Here is a 17,549-nt window from a genome sequence, read left to right on the forward strand (position 1 = left end):
TAGTTAAGGAATGATAATAAGGGACCAATGACATTGTCAACCTCAATTCTGCTGCCGATCACTGGGTGAAGTGTAATGTATGTATGTAATTACATATGCATTCATACATACGTATGTGTAGATTGATAAAGGCATCTCTATTGTTAGGTAAGGCATGGTTAAGGATTTCCATGGCACCCTAGTGGAAGATATTTGATTTTCAAGCTGTATGCTCCCACGGCAGACTCTGAGGAGAGTGAAAGAAATCTATTAGGGCTGCTCTTGGGATCATCTTCCATGGAAAGGAAAGGAAGGAAGCAAAATAGGGGTAAAAGGAGAAGCTGAGCTGCGATGTCGTCCTCAGAAAGGTTCTAATGGCTGTGTAGGATTTCTGAAGAACAATGGCCCTTCTATTTTGTCTTTGATTGAGATGATGGAACTGAGCCTTTATATTAACACAGTAGTTCATTGTTGGATTTAGACTGTCCCCCAAAAGGCCATAGCCTTCTGGACCAGGCAGACTATCTGATTTCACAAGTGGATCCCAAGAAGGCTTCAATAACTACAGATTGCCTCTTTCCAGCATGTTCTTTACTGGAATCTAAGGCTGCCATTCTTAAAGGTGGTAGTACCACCAAAGCTGGATTTAAAAAAAATCAATGTTGGACTATATAACAAATACAGAATTTCCTCTCTGGAAATAACAATGTACCATGATTGATGGTCTCAGAGGTATGACATGGTCAGTTGTATTTGTCCTGAGCTCTGCGGAGCTTTTGGGTCATAATTGCTGGTACTACTCCCATAAGGAAAGTATAGAGAGGGGCTGGGAATTAACGTCTTGCATTTTGGCCAGTCTCTCCTTTTGGAATGACCTTCTGTGAAAACTGGCTCAAGTCTGGGAGGAGCCTTCAGCTGTGCATGAGATCATTAGTGATGGAGAATGGACCTGGGACACTTGTAAGGGCAGAACTACCTAAATGTAAAGGCTTTTCAAGTCTACACACCCCATTCATCACAGCTTAATGTCACTGAGTCCCCTGTGCTATCAGATACTGGGCCAGTCTGCCTTTTGAAACTGAAGAACATTTATCACCTGGGGTAGACTTCCTTTACCCATGCCAAGGGATCCTGTGTCTTGTTTGATGCTTTTTCTCAGTCCCATCTCTGGCCAGCAAGATCTTTGTCTTTGCCTTGATGTTTTCTGGCCTTTCACCTCCAGATATCTGCTTCTGCCCAATCCTATTATGCTGAACTCTCCTGTACACTTCTTGGTTCTTTCACTTTTTCACAATCTCTTAAATATCTGTTTTAATTTCATGCTATGCTTCACCCCCTTCTCTCAAACCCTCCGTTACACCTTCCCTTTCATTGGATGCTGGTTCTGCTGTGATCTGAGGTTCTTTGTTCCTCCTTTTGTGGCCATCAAGTTAATTCACTTTCCTAGGAGATTTTCATCTGAGCCTGGGCCAGATGCTGCCACTTTCCTGAGGTTTTAGCTGCTATGGAAACAGAAGATGGATCAAGCAGAGAGGAGCAGGGCAATCGGAATCTACCTGCAGATTAGAGTAATTTAGATGAACAGCTTTGTCCAGATCTGGGGCCTAGATTAGCTGTCCCACTTTCAGACTGATGAGATACGCCAAGCTGGAGCTAATCACCTTGAGACTCACTAGGGAAAAGTGTTCTTGGTGATGATTCTTTGGAGATCAGAGATGTCATTAAGCTGCTGCCAAATCTGAACTGAAGCTAGAGACCCTTAGCAGTCAGGCCTTCATCTGTAGCTACTAAATGTTTCCAAGAAAGTGCTTATTTTAAATAAACTAGGGCAGGCTTGGGGCTCCCAGGAGAATGATGTGCACTTTTGCTGAATCTCCAGAGGCAGTGAGCAGTTGTCATCTTTGTCTCACTCCTGAAGACAGATCATGTCTTAGTCAAATCATTCGCACATAGACATGAAACTTCCCCCAAAGAATAGCTGATCCAGGCACTTGGGGTAATCTGATGACTTCATTGCATTTCTACCTTCTGGATTTATCTGGATTTATTTATTGCTTTGTGCAATTTTGAAAAAGCCTGGTTTTGTCTATTGGAAGCCATCAGGTGCAGCTCACAACAGTCCCTTTAGAATGAGTACTTCCAGTCATGACCACCTTCTGTGTGGAAAGGTGATATAGAAATGTGGCCACTTCTTTCAGGAAGGCTCTGGCATATTGAAATAGGAGTGGGTGTCTGGTGGATAAAAGGGTTAAGAGGTCTGTCCAGGCCATTTATTAGGTAGAGGGAAGTGCCAGATGTCCAGAAGAAGGATGGAGAGGAAGATAGGGCCTCCCTTTGTGCAAAGTCGTTTCTCCTGTGTTATTTATGGTGTCATGCCTTTTCTATTTCCTCGTGGCTTTCTACTCTTAGAATTCAAGAGGAAAGTGAACAGTTTTCCAGAAAACTGTCCATTTTCTGCACATTTGTTCTGGATATGCATTGATTGTCTACACTAACATGGGCCCTGGTCTTTTCAGGAAGGAATGTTTCCATTTCATGTCCTCACAAGAAATTGCTGCGTCTTACTTCATGAAAGCCCAAGCCAAAGTCTTACTAAAGTCCAGTATGTGTACAGGTACACATACAGCTTTCTGCTCAGGACTCTGTGCTTCATATTTTCTCTTAATCTAGACATGAAAGAATGTGCTTTAACACTGTCTTACTCTCATAGTTTTCTCTGAGTATGCAGAAAAATGTTCTCTTTTAATATATTCTGAAAACATCCAAAGTAGGCCCCTACAATGCATAGAAAAGTGCTCCTATATCCCTGGTACAAGATTCATTGAGGTGTCAGAGCTTTAGAGAGATAGCTGAGATTCCTATCTTGTCACACTCCAGTGACCTGTTTGAAGATCAGGTAAATGTTTGCGACTAGTCAGGAATCTGCAGACTTTTTACACCTTTGGAACTAAGAGTGATGAAGCATCTAATAGAGTCTTCTGTGGGCAGCGATACTCAGTACCTTTTTTTCTTGTTGTTGTTAAAACTCTTGGGCCATTACATCCTCTTCTAGGATACCCAAAGAGCACCACACACCAAGGCAAAGCAAGATACATTGACCCCATACCAAGGCAAAGCAAGATGCATTGAGGAAGACCATAGAAGAGATATGTCCCAGATTCAGTTCAATTGTAACATCCCTGTTTCAAAAATTCTTTGAGAGCAAGGTCTACTTCTCTTGCTTTCTTTACCTTGTGCACACTGTCTAGGGCCTAAAGACTACTTGGGGTATACTGTTGGTGTGGTGTACAACACCGTTCTTTGTTGCATCTCCAAAGGTGTATACTACTTTTCCCAGTGCAATGCTTTAGTCTTACTCTTGAGGGTTCTCCTCCACTGTGATGTTTACAGGGGGATCTGGCATGTTTCCCCCCAATGGAACCCTCAGCTAGGCTCCAAGACACTTTGCAGTGGGACATTGTAGGCTCTTTCAACCCTTCCTGAAGCCACTCCAAGAAAACCTGGTGGAATGGGAGGGTGAAAGGAGCAACAAGACCCTTTTCAAGTTCATTTTCTCAGAAGCTAAGAAGGCTCACAATGGCTTTGATATCAGGACTTCTGATGCATCCTGGTCCTTGATGCCATCAACTGCTGAGATGTGTGCTTCTGTAATATGTTCATCTTGATCGTCAGGGACTACCTGAGCCTTCTACGATTTACTGCTGTCAACCACCTCATGTGTGGCTCTTAAGCAGTTTTTTTTTTAAGTAAATTAGAGGATAGCATTTTCTATGTGAAAATGCTCCAGTCCTCTACTCTGAAAAACAAACAAACAAACAAACAAACAAAAGCAGTTAACTGAAAAAAAAAAAAGAAAAAAAGAATCATTTTAAATGCTTCCATCCATCCTGCCTTTCTCATTCCCTATCTCTATATTCTCGGTGGGTAAATAGAAAGTAGGTAGGAAATTGCATATTTGTCTCAGGGTTATATAAAGATAGGGCAGAATGACAGGGAAAGAGTGTCTATTAACTTTCAAAACAAAGCATCTAGATGCAGCATAGGGTGGACATCCGCATCCATGTCTACATAACTTCTACATTCTACTTGAGTAGAGCCTTTCCCTCTAGTCAAGTCTTCCTCATCACGCTTGGGGAAGCCAAGTGGATGATTTTTGTCCTTAGTTCTGAAAAATTGGATAGTCACAAGCTGCTGAGAGTAAAGTGACCCTTAGCATAGGTTATTTCCTTGTGAGTGTCCTAAACCACACACCCGCCACCCTGTAGACCACTGGCTTGCCTGGTTTCCCATTTGTCAGCACTGACAAAGCCTCCTCCCCAGCCAAGCAGGACACTGACGCATTAATTGGCACTGGAGGTATCACAGCTTGAGTTCAACCAGGGCTGGCAGGCTCTATGACTCTGTGACAGCTCTGTGAAAAAGTGTCAGGAGTGGAGCTCTGGCATGCCATCGGCTGACTGCAGCACCCTGGCACTAATGAGCAGCCTGTCAGCACCAGCATCAGGCCCTGTGTGGCATGGGGATCATTAGGATGGGAAACAAAAAAGTTCCTGGCAGAGAGGAGCTGAGGGAGCTAAAGGTGTCACCTTACCTGGACATGGCACCTGCCCAGAATGAGAGAGAGAGAGAAAACAAGACAGAGGAAGAGAGAAAATGAGAGAGAGAGAGAGAGACAGAGAGACAGAGAGACAGACAGACAGACAGACAGACAGACAGACAGAGACAGAGACAGACTGAGAGAGAGACAGAAAGAGACAGAGTAGAGACAGAATAACTCTCTACCATGTTCCATGCTATGCTTTGGGGCTTCTTTTAGAAATTGCTGGGTTGAGTTTCCTTGTCATTAATTAGTGAAGGCCGTACCTCTTTTCTGCAGTGACCAAGGGGGTATTTAGTGATTAGCTTTCTAGTTATGGCTGTAGCATAAAGCTAAAAAGTAATCCAAGTGGCTGAGAAAGAAGGAAAGGAGAGAGAACTGGTATTTACTCTCCTTGCTTCTTGTTAGGGCAGCTCCCTGCCTGGGGGATCTGCTGAGAGTTGCTTGCTACCTGCCTGTCTTCTACTGGAATATCAGAATCTAGGTAATCATTAGAATAACCATGCTTTTTCTGTGACTTTGTCCCAAAAGTGGATATGGGAGTGCTGTGGGCATTGTAGTTTGTGCATTTTTTTTTTTTTTTTTTGCACTAGGCTCTTCAGAGCTGTATAGAGTATATTCCCCTTTTCTGGGGCTTTGGTTCTATAAGATGGATTTATTTCTATGAAAGTATGGATGGGCTAGCTGAGAGAACTGTACTTTCAAAACAGATGCAGCTGGAGAGGAGTTGTCACTTCCTTCTTACTGGCTGGGTCATACTGGGCAGTGGTCACCATGTCTGAAGCACCATTTCTTTCTTCCATTAATTCCTGCTTCTTGGAATGGTATCTAGAGTTTTCATGTCCTGGCTCGTCTCCATTAGCATACATAGCATGGTCAAAGCAACAGCTCAGACAAGCCAGCACATGCAGGGCGTCCTCACTGCTACCCATACCTTCTGCTCTCCTTAGATCACCTTCACTCAAGAGTTCTATTTCTACTTCAAGACCTACATACCTATTTGAAAGCCTCTGATGACACTCCTTAGCCACAGCAAGTCATTTCTTCGGGATCCAAGAGAAGTTTCACTCTTTTCCAATCAGAGACAACAACTTTTCTCTAGTCACCCACCGAGGCCTGACATTCTCAAGTTACCTAAGAGATGACAAGGTCTAAGAACAGTCCTGACTGAAATCATTTTGCTTCATCTTCAAGGCCTGCTGTGGTAGCACTGCAAGAGATAGTGGCAGAAGAGAATGGACAGTGCCGAAGAGACAGTCCTATCAGTCTTCATATTTCTTTGTATACATGGAGACTTTCTGTCTGGTATGGTCATACATGCCTGCCATCTGAGAAACAGGATGCAGAAGCAGGAAGACTAAAACAATATTGAGGCATACCTGGCATAATGAGTTCCAAGCTAGCTAGGGCTAGTTCTTAAATGAAAGTCTTCCTCAAAACAAAGCAAAAATAAAAACAAACCCTTTAAACATAATTTAAAGTCAAATCAAATCTTAGAAAGTAAAGAGTAAGACACCAGAACTTCATTTCTTTGCATCATTTAAATTATTTTAGTATTATATTTATACATTTGTGTGTGTGTGTGTGTGTGTGTGTGTGTGTGTGTGTGCAATGAGTACATACAGAGCTCAAACCTCTATGGGCAACTTGGGAAAATCTGTTCTCTTCTTTGACAAAGTGGATCCTGGGTCTCAAATCAGGTTGTCAGCTTTGGTCTCAAGTTCTGCTTAAATATTAAGTTATCTCATAGGTCCAAATATTGAAAATGTACTACCTTAGTTAAGGTTTCTATTGCTATGGAAAGATACTATGGCCATTGCTACTCTTAAAAAGGGAAATATTTCATTGGTGCTAGTTTACAGTTTCAGAGGCTTAGTCCAGTATCATCATGGTGGTGTGTAGGCAAACACGGTGCTGGATAAGGAGTTGAGAGTTCTACATCTTGATTCACAGGCAGTATAACCAACTGTGACTGACACTGGGTATAGCTTGAGCATATAAGACCTCAAAGTGTCCTCATAGTGACACATTTCCTCCTACAAGGCCACCAACAGGGCCACACCTCCTAGTTGTGCCACTCCCTATGGACCAATCATTCAAACACATGATTCTACGGAGGCCATTCCTATTCAAACTTCCACATGTACCCTCTACTCCATGATTGCTGTGCTTTTTTCCTCATTATCAGGTTTTGAACCTGGGACCTCATGCATGCTAAAGTTCTACTACTGAGCTGCATCTCTCAGCCATGTTTATATATTTTTTGAATGATAATCATGTCAAAATTTACAAATCAAACTAGACTTATGTCTAAGTAAAGGTTCAGTACCCTCCCCTGATCTGTACCAAAAGCATAAAACCTTAGACTATCCCTCTGGGAAACTGAAGTAACATTTCACTGCCAACATAGCTGGGACAGGCTCAACAAGGTAAGGCACCTGTCACCTTCACAACTTATATTAACATAAGTGCCTATGGTTAGCTGTCATGAGCTTGGCTACCCCCTTCTTCAGTACTTTGACTCACAAGACAAGAATGGAATGGAAATGGGAGGATATTCCCATTCCTTCTCTAAAAGGGAAAATTATTCAATTGCCAAATGGGGATTATTTAAAAGTACTCAATCAGCGTCTTCCTCATTCTTCACCCCCTTCGAATTAACACAGATCCTTAGTGAAAATTCCTACAGAACTCTAAGTTGCTACCAGAAGGACCAGGAAAATCCTGTTGAAACAGATTTTACAGTGGTCAATGATGATCAGAGAAGAAAAAGATATATCACAGTAAAAGAGGTGCCCTGTTCAAAGCAATGTGGTATATACAGTATTTGTTCTGATGCATAGAGAGAGTCATATACTATGATGAACATCAAACTGTGGCACAACCTCACATTGTAGGAAAAAAGGATCCAGAAAACTATTAGTCAAGTGGTTTAATCACAGGTAGCTAAAACAAGTTAGGGAAGGAAAACTGGGGGGTGGGGGGTATTTATAGATTATTTTTTAATTCCATATAAATTTACAGCTAGAGAGACACAGAATCAAGTTTGCCATTGTAAATAAGGGATTTTGTAAGTCTAATATTTATGGTCTGATTTAAAGCAATCTTAACTGTGCAACTTTCTACTTCAAAGAAGAGAAAAATCATAAAAAGACCAGTGGAGAAATTAATGAGTTCAATGTGCCTGAATGGAGAACATATGCAATCACGCCTCAGTCTAGAAGCCAAGGGCAGAAGTGCACACCACAGGAGCTGTTTGTGGTTTTACCCAATTATTTAAAAACCCTTGAAAAAAATGTTGTAAAATCAGATGTCTGCTGAATTCAGACATCGCTAACAGTGAGCTCCCCCATGCTCTCCTGAGTCTTCAGCTATTTATGTTAGTGCTTGGTGACTGTTACCAGGAAGAACTGTTTTGATGGAACAAAAAGAAAACAAAAGCAAGGAGATTGAATCATCTTTCTCACAGATGCCAGTCAGCATAGCTTGGTAAGATTAGAAGTCTACTTTAAATAGAGGCACCTTCGGGCAGGAAGATCATTTCTAAACAGACTCAAAAAGCAGCCAGCACCAGCTGGGGCCTGAAAAGTGTCCCATTAGACTGACTGTGGCTTAGGAGTTCATGGATAGAATTGGAAAAGAACCAGCAACCACAATGCCTTTTTCATTAGGTCGTCTTAAGTGCCTACTTTGTACAGAGGTCTATCCTGATCAGTGCCTTTCTGTGGTTTGGGTTATCTGAAGTCAACTGTGGTTTGGAAGTATTAATGGAAGCTACCAGAAATAACCAAGTGTAAGTTTCAAGTTGTCTGTCATTCTTAGTATGATGAAGCTTCATTCCATCCAGATCTCTTTTGCCTGAGACATAGATCTTTTTATTTGCCTTGCATGTCCATGTGTATGCTACTTGCCTGTTAGACACTGGGTGGCCCTCAGAGTTACAGTCAACTGTGGTGGTGTCACAGTATTGTGTTCAAATAATATAGTCAATTACAGCCTACCCTGACAGGAAAATTTCTGTGTCACCCACCTCACTTTATCCTGTCATGCATGATCTTTCACCATTGCTGGGTGAGGTTAAGCACAGTACAAGACAATGTTTGGAGAAAGTGATAGTTCTTTTATAAGTTTTGTTGCAGTATACTGTTAAAATAGCTCTACCTTGTTACCACTCCAATCTTTTATTCTACCTATTGCATAAATTAAACTTTGTTATAGGTATAGCTATATAGAGGAGAAACTTATATAGCAAAGGGTTCAAATCAGTCTATGGCTTCAAGTATCATCTTGGGATCTTAACATGCATCTCCCACAGACCATGGAGGGCCAGTTGGGGATCCTGAATCTTTTCTTGACTTCTAATGATTATATTTTTTTCTGGAGTCTACATAGCAGACAGACTTTCCACCATTTGATAATAATAATCACTAACAGTTTACCGATGCTTAAAAATGTGGTAGGCTTGTTTCTAACCATTTACACAAAGTGTCTGTTCTTCATGACAACAGCGAGAGACAGGTTTTATTATTAGCCTACTTTACTAAAAAGAATTATCTTTTCTCATTCAAATGAGCTTCATTAAGGTCAAACAAGTGGAAAAAGATCAGGCAGCCCCACATAGGTTAGATTTAATTTAAGGCAGTGTGTGTCCAGAATGCACACATAGGACTGGTGCTGGTTCTTTGAATAGATCCTGGATAATTGCTAACACCAGCTGCACCCAGTTCATATTCCAGACCTACTGAATTAAAGCACCAAGGGTATGCTCCAGGAGTTTACATATACTCTGGGCATTGTGAAACATGTTCAAGTTGGAGAGCCATTGCTGTGTGGTAAGCTGGTTATCCACTTGACCCCAACTGTTATTACCTAAATCTCATAGATACCACAGTGCATAGAAACTCTTTTATTTTTATTTTAGAACTAAAGCCAGGGATTTACAATTTAAAAGTAATTACACCATTGATGCAAAATTCAAATCAACTCAAATTTTGCAAGATGTTTGACTACCAAATCTCTTTGAGTACATATTGATTTTCAGCTCACTGTTTCTTCTTGGTCTTTCAGGCATACCCGTTCTCTGGATCTCACCATCCTACCCATCCAGGGCCTATGGTCCTCATCTGTTCACTTTCTCATGATATTCTTGCAAATCTACTTTTTTTTTTATACACTAAACACAGCTGGAGCCTGATGCTCAAGCTCAACAACCCTGCACTATTTCCATTCCTCTCCTGGGACATCAGACTTCTTTAAATGTTATGGGCATCTCTGAGTAAAGGCCATAGTCTCGAGCATGTAGCTGAGGCCCCTCTCCTATCTCTTTCCTATCAGTGTCTGTTGGTATGTGTGTGTTATGCTATCTCAGCCCAACCCCTACCCCCACCGCTGTTTCCCTTCACACACCTGAGTCAAGGGATTGATGGGGCTGCTTGCTCTCTGACTTGATTTATTTTTTTCCCTTATGTTAAATACTATCATTCACTCGCACAATGGCATGCCTTCTGCTCTGATTGTTATTATTAGGTTGTTTTACACTTTAACAGCTTCAGATATGAAAAGAAATTGCCAGATTCCAAGGTGTGTTTTTCATTATCTGACTTCATTCAGCTTCAGGATGTGTCTTGTGGGTTTTTGGCAGAGTTTGTCTTCCTAGTAGCAGAAAATGCTTTCTTACCAGAACCAGGGCAGGCAGAAGGGACTGAGAAGAACACCAGTTTAGTCGCTGTTGTCAGGGCTCCATCCTCTTCCTTGGGAGTGCCGTGTGGACTCCACAGCTCCTATTCTGAACAGAACTTGCCCACTGCTCTTCAGTCCTGAGCCCTGAGCATGCATTCCCCTGTAGCTGAGAAGAATAATCATTTTAAATTTTTCCTTAATTTATTTACTTATTCACTCCCTCTTCTCTTCCCAGTCCCATCCTCACACCCTCCTCCCCTTCTCTGAGAAGGGAAGGCCTCCTGTGAGTGCCAACCTGCCCTGGCACATCAAGAATCAGCAGGACTAGGAGCATCCTCTCCCACTGAAGCCAGACAAAGGAGCCCAGCTAGGGGATTCAAAGGGAGGCAACAGTATGTTTGCAGACAGGGCCTGGTCTAATTGTCCTCTGAGATGCCTCATCCAGCAGCTGATGGAAACAAATATAGAAGAAGCATCATCCATCCCCACCCCCAGTTCCCCACAACAGTGACAGTACCTTTCTCCTCACCCCAGCCCCCCTGTCTAAAACACAAACTCCTTTCTTCTCTTTTGGATCCAGGGTTAAAAAGAATGGCTTTACCTTGATAGTTTTCCCACAACAGACTTGGGACTCTCCCTGCTTAGCTGAACTGCAGCCCAGGAGTCCCTTGCTTCAATCTCAATTCCCATGTCAATGTGCTTCCTTTATTGAATGTCTTCCTAGAACAACCATGGTTATAGATATTTGGCCAATGACTGGTATGAGAGAAGCAATGGGCTTTCTCCTCAATTTACTATTTGTTACATAATACACCATTCTAGGGGGAAGAAGTAAATAGAGAAGGTTGTATGTACATTGCCTCTAGGGAAACCTTTGATGAAATAATGTTAAATAATTAACATATTTATTCAAGAATTTCTTATTGAATGGAATATAATGGCACAATTTTATAGTCCAGAACCTGGGAAGCTAAGATGAGAGGAACAAGAGTTCATGGTCAACCTGGGCTCCATAGTGAATTACAGACCAACCTATGCTACATAGTGAAAAATCTACACATTATAAACATTCCTACTTGTGAAAGGGAAGTTCTCTAAGCACTAGAGATATGTGAGTAGACAAAGGAGAGCATATCCAAGGCCTCATTGACCTTCTGCGCTAGTAGGGGAGAGATGAAAGGAACCTTGGGCAGGTAATGCTTATAATGTACTAATTATTGCAAAGCAGCATGAGCAATAATCTGCATGTTGATGTGCTAGACTTAAAGTAAGGGGGGCTGGAATATTTAAAGAGCCACTTTAAAGTTGAGGGAGGAGAGATGTAGTAGCTCTCGCAGCTTCATTTCTGAAAGGGCAGCACTGAGTGCCCGCACCGATGTGCTCATGCGCAGTCAGAGGGCCACGTGGCTATGGAAGGTTTACTTTTAGCGTTTGATAAGTCAGACTGTATGCTTATCCAGGACAAGGAGAATGTTTATTCTGGCTTCTCCATGTATGCCTCAATGTTTAGCATGATGTTGAAATTATATAGACATTAAATATGTAATCGTTTAGCAAAGGAATGAGTAGAGTAAATGTGTCTAAGCAAGCAGGCTAGATAGAATCACAGATTCTTTGAATCAGAAATTATGATCTCATAATTAGTGTTACTGGATTACAGAGAGTGATAAGTCTGGGATAATGACCGGGGCAGCAGACAGCTTTTACAGAGGAGAAGGCCCAAGGAAAAGCTGAGCTCAAGTAACTGGTAGTGTGTGTATCGGATAAGTCACCAAAGGGAATATGGCAGTAATATTGGCTGGATGTTTCAGGAAGTATAGTTCAGGCAAGTGTCAATGCCTTCAGTGGATCATGGGACGGTGAGGAAGAAGCATCAGATAAGGTAAAGTCTTCTTATTGGCCAGCACGACTGCCCTTTACAGAAGCCTTGGAAGTTCAAGTTCATAAATGGCAGGATTAGAAAATTGAGAGAGAACCTTAGAGACATGTAGGAGAAGCCTTCAGAAACTGGCATGTGGGTGTGTATAGCCACAAATGTCTCCCTAGATTTTTTGTTTGGCCTCCTTCATTGCCTCTTTGGGAAGTCTAAGGTTCTGTTCAGCTTTATTCAATGTAACCTTAGGTAGGATAGTACATACCAGCTGATGCCTGGCTTATTGTTGTCTTATCTTGTTGATCGCTGTGATTTAGCTTCCATTAAAAATTATTTTTCAATCTTTTATTTAAATTTCTGTGAATGTGTGTATTTCACTGTATGTGTATACCATGTGTGTGAAGATAACTGTGAGGTCCAGGATGTCAGTTTCCTCAAAACTGGAGATACACATGGTTATGAATTGCCCAACTTGGGTGCTAGGAACTGAACTCCAGTCCTCTGCAAGAAAAGCAAGTGTTCTGAGCCTCTTAAATGCTGACCCATTTCTCAGTGTCCTCACTTACTCTTTTTAAAGGACTATACCAACTTGAGGATTATGTTTGTACAGAACAGGGACTTAGCAGATTGATCAGAATTAATGTACCATGAAGAGATGTGCTAGTGAGACAGATCAACTTGGTCCTTTAGTCACTGAGTGCTGAAGCATGCCAGTGTATACTAGAGGCTACAGACTAAGTAGTAAGGACAGCCTTGGCTCCTGTGGACTTCTGTCTTGGAGGGACATACAACAGCCCATAAATAAATGTGTATGTGATGTCAGAAGGGAAAGAGAGCGCTAAGGAGAAAAAATATAACTAAGATGAATAAAGAGGGCTTGGTGGTACAATCTTCATGAGAATATTGAAAGCTATATCAGAAGAAAGGCCTACTATGAGTAAATAGAGGGAATATAAACTATCTTCATTTAGACAAAGGCTTCAGGGACTGCCAAGTCGTGAGTCAGGGGTGTGTTTGGTATACATGGAGAGCTAGAATATTGAGCAAGAGAAGTGATAGAATTTAATTAGAAGAAGACTAAAGTAATAGTGTAGACTGTAGTGGTAGTATTAAAAATGGTGAGGCTGTTTAATCTTGAATGTGTTCTAAAAACAGAGCTCAAGCCCACCGTGAGGAAAAGGTAGCAATCAGATGTATGGGCTGTGCCAATGATGACTGGTGAATATTTCTATCCACCAAGAACTGAACGAGAAGCACTTTCCAGGAAACTAGAGGTTAGTACATTAGCTACAAAAATACAAATCTTGAATAGATATATGCCTACACCTGGGCACAGGAAGGAGCTAGAAAAGCAAGCTAGATGTCCAATGCATAAACGCCAAAGTTGGCTAATTTTTATTTCACCTGAAAAGAAGAAACACTGAGAGAGAAGCCACATAATTATAGAGAATAATGTCTAGGCGACAACCAGGCATTGCCAGGTGGCGGACTGGACTCATAAATATGGCAACTATATTAGGAGCAGAGGTGCAAGACTTGTGTGCTGACCCCAATAAGCTGATAAGGAGAAAGGGGCTTCAGCAATGACTTCTGAGAGGACAAGACAGGAAAGATGGGATAGCAATGTACAAGCTAGTAAAGGAGAATGCTTCCAAAAGGGGAAGATGATTAATAATACAAACATTGCTTAGCTAATGATTGAAATGATAACAGAAATGGCAAAATTCAGGCTGGAGTCATTCTGATAAAAGCAACAGACATATCACAAGTCTCCGCCCCTAGCACTACAGATAAGTAACAGCTACCAGGAAAGGGAGAATCTGCCCTGATAGTTTCTCCAATTCCAAAGGAAGCAATACTAAATGGAAGAACTCTGTGTGTGTGTGTGTGTGTGTGTGTGTGTGTGTGTGTTTATGTGCATGTATGTGTGTGAGTGTGTGCTTATATGTATGAGTGTGTCCGTATATGTGTGTGTATTCATATATAAAAGGATGTAATTAATTTGAGATGGAGAGGGAAATCTGTGGAGTTAAAGAGGGTAGAGAGAATTGGAAATAATGTAAATACAGTACTCACGTATGACAGTCTCAAGAAATAAAAATAAGTAGATAAATATAAAGAAATAAACAATAAATAGAAATGAAAATTTAAAAAATGTCAACAGATAATTCAGGGATTTGAAAGGGAGAAAATGGACTGAAGCAGGTGAGATACACTTGAGTTAGAAGCCTTATAATAAACTACAACAGAATAAAGGGTCAGGATTGAGAAGTGAGTGTGAATTCAAGAATATCTTTTTCCAGAGTATGGTCTGCCACCTGGCAGCCCTGGATGTTGCCTGGTCATTGTTCTGTATAATGGTGTGGCTTCTTTCTCAGTGTCCCTCCTTTTCAGATGAAAGAAATGTTAGCCAAGTTTGGCTTTAATTTATTTAACATACAGTATGTTTTGATCACCAGTGAAGCAACACCCAGAATTCGAGAAGACATTTAGAGGATCTGGGAATTTATAGCTAAAGTTACAGTGTGGCAAATGCAACAGGCTCTTTCTGCAACTAGGTCATTTAGAAGTGAGAGTATGTGCTGCCAACTCAAATGAAGATCACTGCGGATGGGTAGCTGTTAGTCCTGTCTGAGATATTGCTTAAAGTGTGAGATGACTCATGGTGAGGGGCATAGGGACATGCTTAGATTTTTTTCTTCATAGCCCAGTTACTTTGAGACCAGTACAGAATTTTCTCAGTTTCCAATATTTAACACCTCCCACCCCCAATCATATGCTCACACAGAGCAGGGTTATCTAATCCATCTTTCATCAAAGTCAGAGCCAGTTTTGGGAAGCTGTCAATTCTGGCCCATAGATGATTATATAAGTGAAGTCTTCCCAGGTTTTGTTTTTTGTTGTTGTTGCTATTGTTGTTGTAGTTGTTATTGAAGCTGATTTTTGTTTATTTTTATTATTTTGTAAAAAAATATTTTTATTTTTGTTAAACCAGGATCTCCCTTTGCAGCCAAACCTGGATATCTCTTGTCTGAGATTCCTTGTTTGGAAAATGGGAGGAGAAGGAGAGGGCCAAGCAAATTGGGATAGTGTGGACAAACAAGGTCCATATCCTGCTCAGATTAGAGAATTTGGGATTTAGAGCAAATATTTCAGCTTTACATATCATGTTCTGGGAGTTCTGCAAACATTCCTACTGCCTTGTTACCACATGACCACATGCCTAGGTCTGCCCAGGAGGAAGCTGACAGTCTCTACATGCAGCTGAGAAACTTGGAAGAAACCCATCTTGCTATACCATACCTACCCACTTCTAGCTTGGAGCTGACTTTTTCATTCCCCAACCAAAATGTTCTCTCAAAGCCCTAGTGATCCTACAGACATTGTTTATATGACCTTAGGATCACTGTTCCCTTGGAAACACAAGCACTCTAGTTGGGAAGGATAGGTTGTATAAGACATAAGACTGGGAAGTTTAGCTTCATCTCTTTAGATATACCTCCTCAGGAGCTACAGTTCTTTGGAGCTCAGAGCGCCTTGGTGAGTTTCACATACATTCATTCATTCGACAACATTTCACTGGCTTTAGCTTTGCCGCCAAGCATACCCACTGACTGCCCTGCTCTGCCCCTAGAATAACTGCATTCCTCAATGTTGACACATCTTCTCTTTGTGACACTTTCATAGGCTTCTTGATTTGGGTCATTCAGGTGTTGTCATGGAAATGACATCCTCAGTTGAGTGGAGTTGCACATGTTGTCATGGCTATAAGGACCTCTTGATGGGAGCTCTACTTCATTGTCATCATGTGGGCAGCAGCAAGGGGTCCTGGGATCATTTGGCATGCCAGAATTGTCAAGCAAAAGCTAGCAGTTCTGTGCCTTGAGAGACAAGTGGATGCCATTCGAAAAATAGCAGCTGCTAAAATGGTTCAGTTCTACCTCTGCATAAAAGAGAAGTCTGAAGCGGGGCACTGTAACTCATGCTTATGGTCCCTGTACCTAAGAGACTGAAGGACGGTTGTCATGAGTTCAAGGGCAACATGGGCTACAGAGTGAGATGGTCCCAAATGATGGAAAATAAAGTAAGAGAGGAAACAGAGAATGTTGAAGGCTTAATCATGACTGTCATCATTTTTATTGTCTCCTTCATTTCCACTTTATATTATAATTTCTTAATATTTTTGTTGTAGGTTGAACCTGTTGTGGGCATTGTCCTAAGTTTTTATACCTTTAACTATATGTTAAAAGTTAAATTAAGGTAACTTTTCTGATAATTTCATACAGTCAGTGTGTTTACTAACCTTCAGATTAAGGAACTGTGATATAAACGCTCACATGTATAACTTGCTGGACAATTCATGCCACTGTGCAATGGGATAAATCTAAGGCGCAAACAAGCAACATGGTTCTCAGGGTTGAGCCAAATGAGCTCCTGGTCTTTTGTAATTATCAATAGCAGACATTAAAGTAGACTAACCTAGCTGTTGAGCCAGATGTGGTTAGATCACTAATGTACCTAAAATCCATATACTTTAAATATGGATTTTATATAACTTTTTAAGAAAAGCAATACTATAAATTTATTCTTTGAGAATGTCATATGCTTTTGATCATCTTTATCCCTTCTCCAACTCTTCCCTGGTCCTCTCCCCAAATAGTGTCCCCTTTTTAAAAATAGTCTGCTGACTCTGATTCAACATGGATGTAGGGGCAGCTGCTTGGACATGGTCACTCTACCAGGGGTCATGTCCCTAAGGAAAATGTTGTAGCGCACAGCCTCGCCGATAAGGAGAACGCCACACTCAGGATTCTTCTGACAGCATTTATTGAACAGCTCTTCAAGATGGAGAAAAGGGGAAGGACGACGAGCTCAGAAAGCCCGCTGCTTAAATAGAGCTTTGGGAGACGTGCAGATCCCTCATTGGCTCAAATCTTTCATCCAATTGTCATACTCGGTTTTTGCGCCATGCGCAGGCACATTCTCAAGTAAAGCTTCCGTGAAGAACCAGGAAGCAGAAGCCTGCGCCATCTTTTAATGGCAAATACGGCTCCTCACAAAATGTAATCTCCTGTTGCTAGCTGCCATCAACTGTCAATAGCTCCCCAGCTAAGGGCAGAAGTTGTATGAACCTCCCTCCATTCACACAGGAGCATTGTTGGGCTCCACCTTATGCAGGTAGAATCCCAGTTGTTGGGAGTTTTTGAGTAGTCATCCTGTTATATAAAAGAGGCTGTTTTACCCCAGTGACCCTGACCTTTGTTTTAACAACTTTTCTATTCTCTTTTCTTCTTCCCTCCCCACAATGTTTTTTGAGACGTGTGTGTGTGTGTGTGTCTGTGTGTGTGTGTGTATGATTTGACACACCATATCCAACATTTTTGTTTTAAAATATTTTTATTTGATCCTCTAACTAACTAT

General features: G+C 41.4%; 1 protein-coding gene and 1 long non-coding RNA gene across 10 annotated transcripts in view; both read left to right on the top strand.

The window, feature by feature from the left end:
- The window catches only part of Ntm (neurotrimin), a 940,612-nt gene that overhangs the window by 834,881 nt on the left and 88,182 nt on the right, over positions 1-17,549 (top strand). The gene's annotated exons all lie outside the window — the stretch shown is intronic.
- Positions 8,012-9,892, top strand: LOC143443389 (uncharacterized). The gene is made up of 2 exons (XR_013112343.1): positions 8,012-8,369; positions 9,644-9,892. It is a non-coding gene; the product is annotated as an uncharacterized LOC143443389 (long non-coding RNA).

The sequence above is a fragment of the Arvicanthis niloticus genome, chromosome 8 (genome assembly GCF_011762505.2).
Source record: "Arvicanthis niloticus isolate mArvNil1 chromosome 8, mArvNil1.pat.X, whole genome shotgun sequence".
NCBI classification, from domain to species: domain Eukaryota; kingdom Metazoa; phylum Chordata; class Mammalia; order Rodentia; family Muridae; genus Arvicanthis; species Arvicanthis niloticus.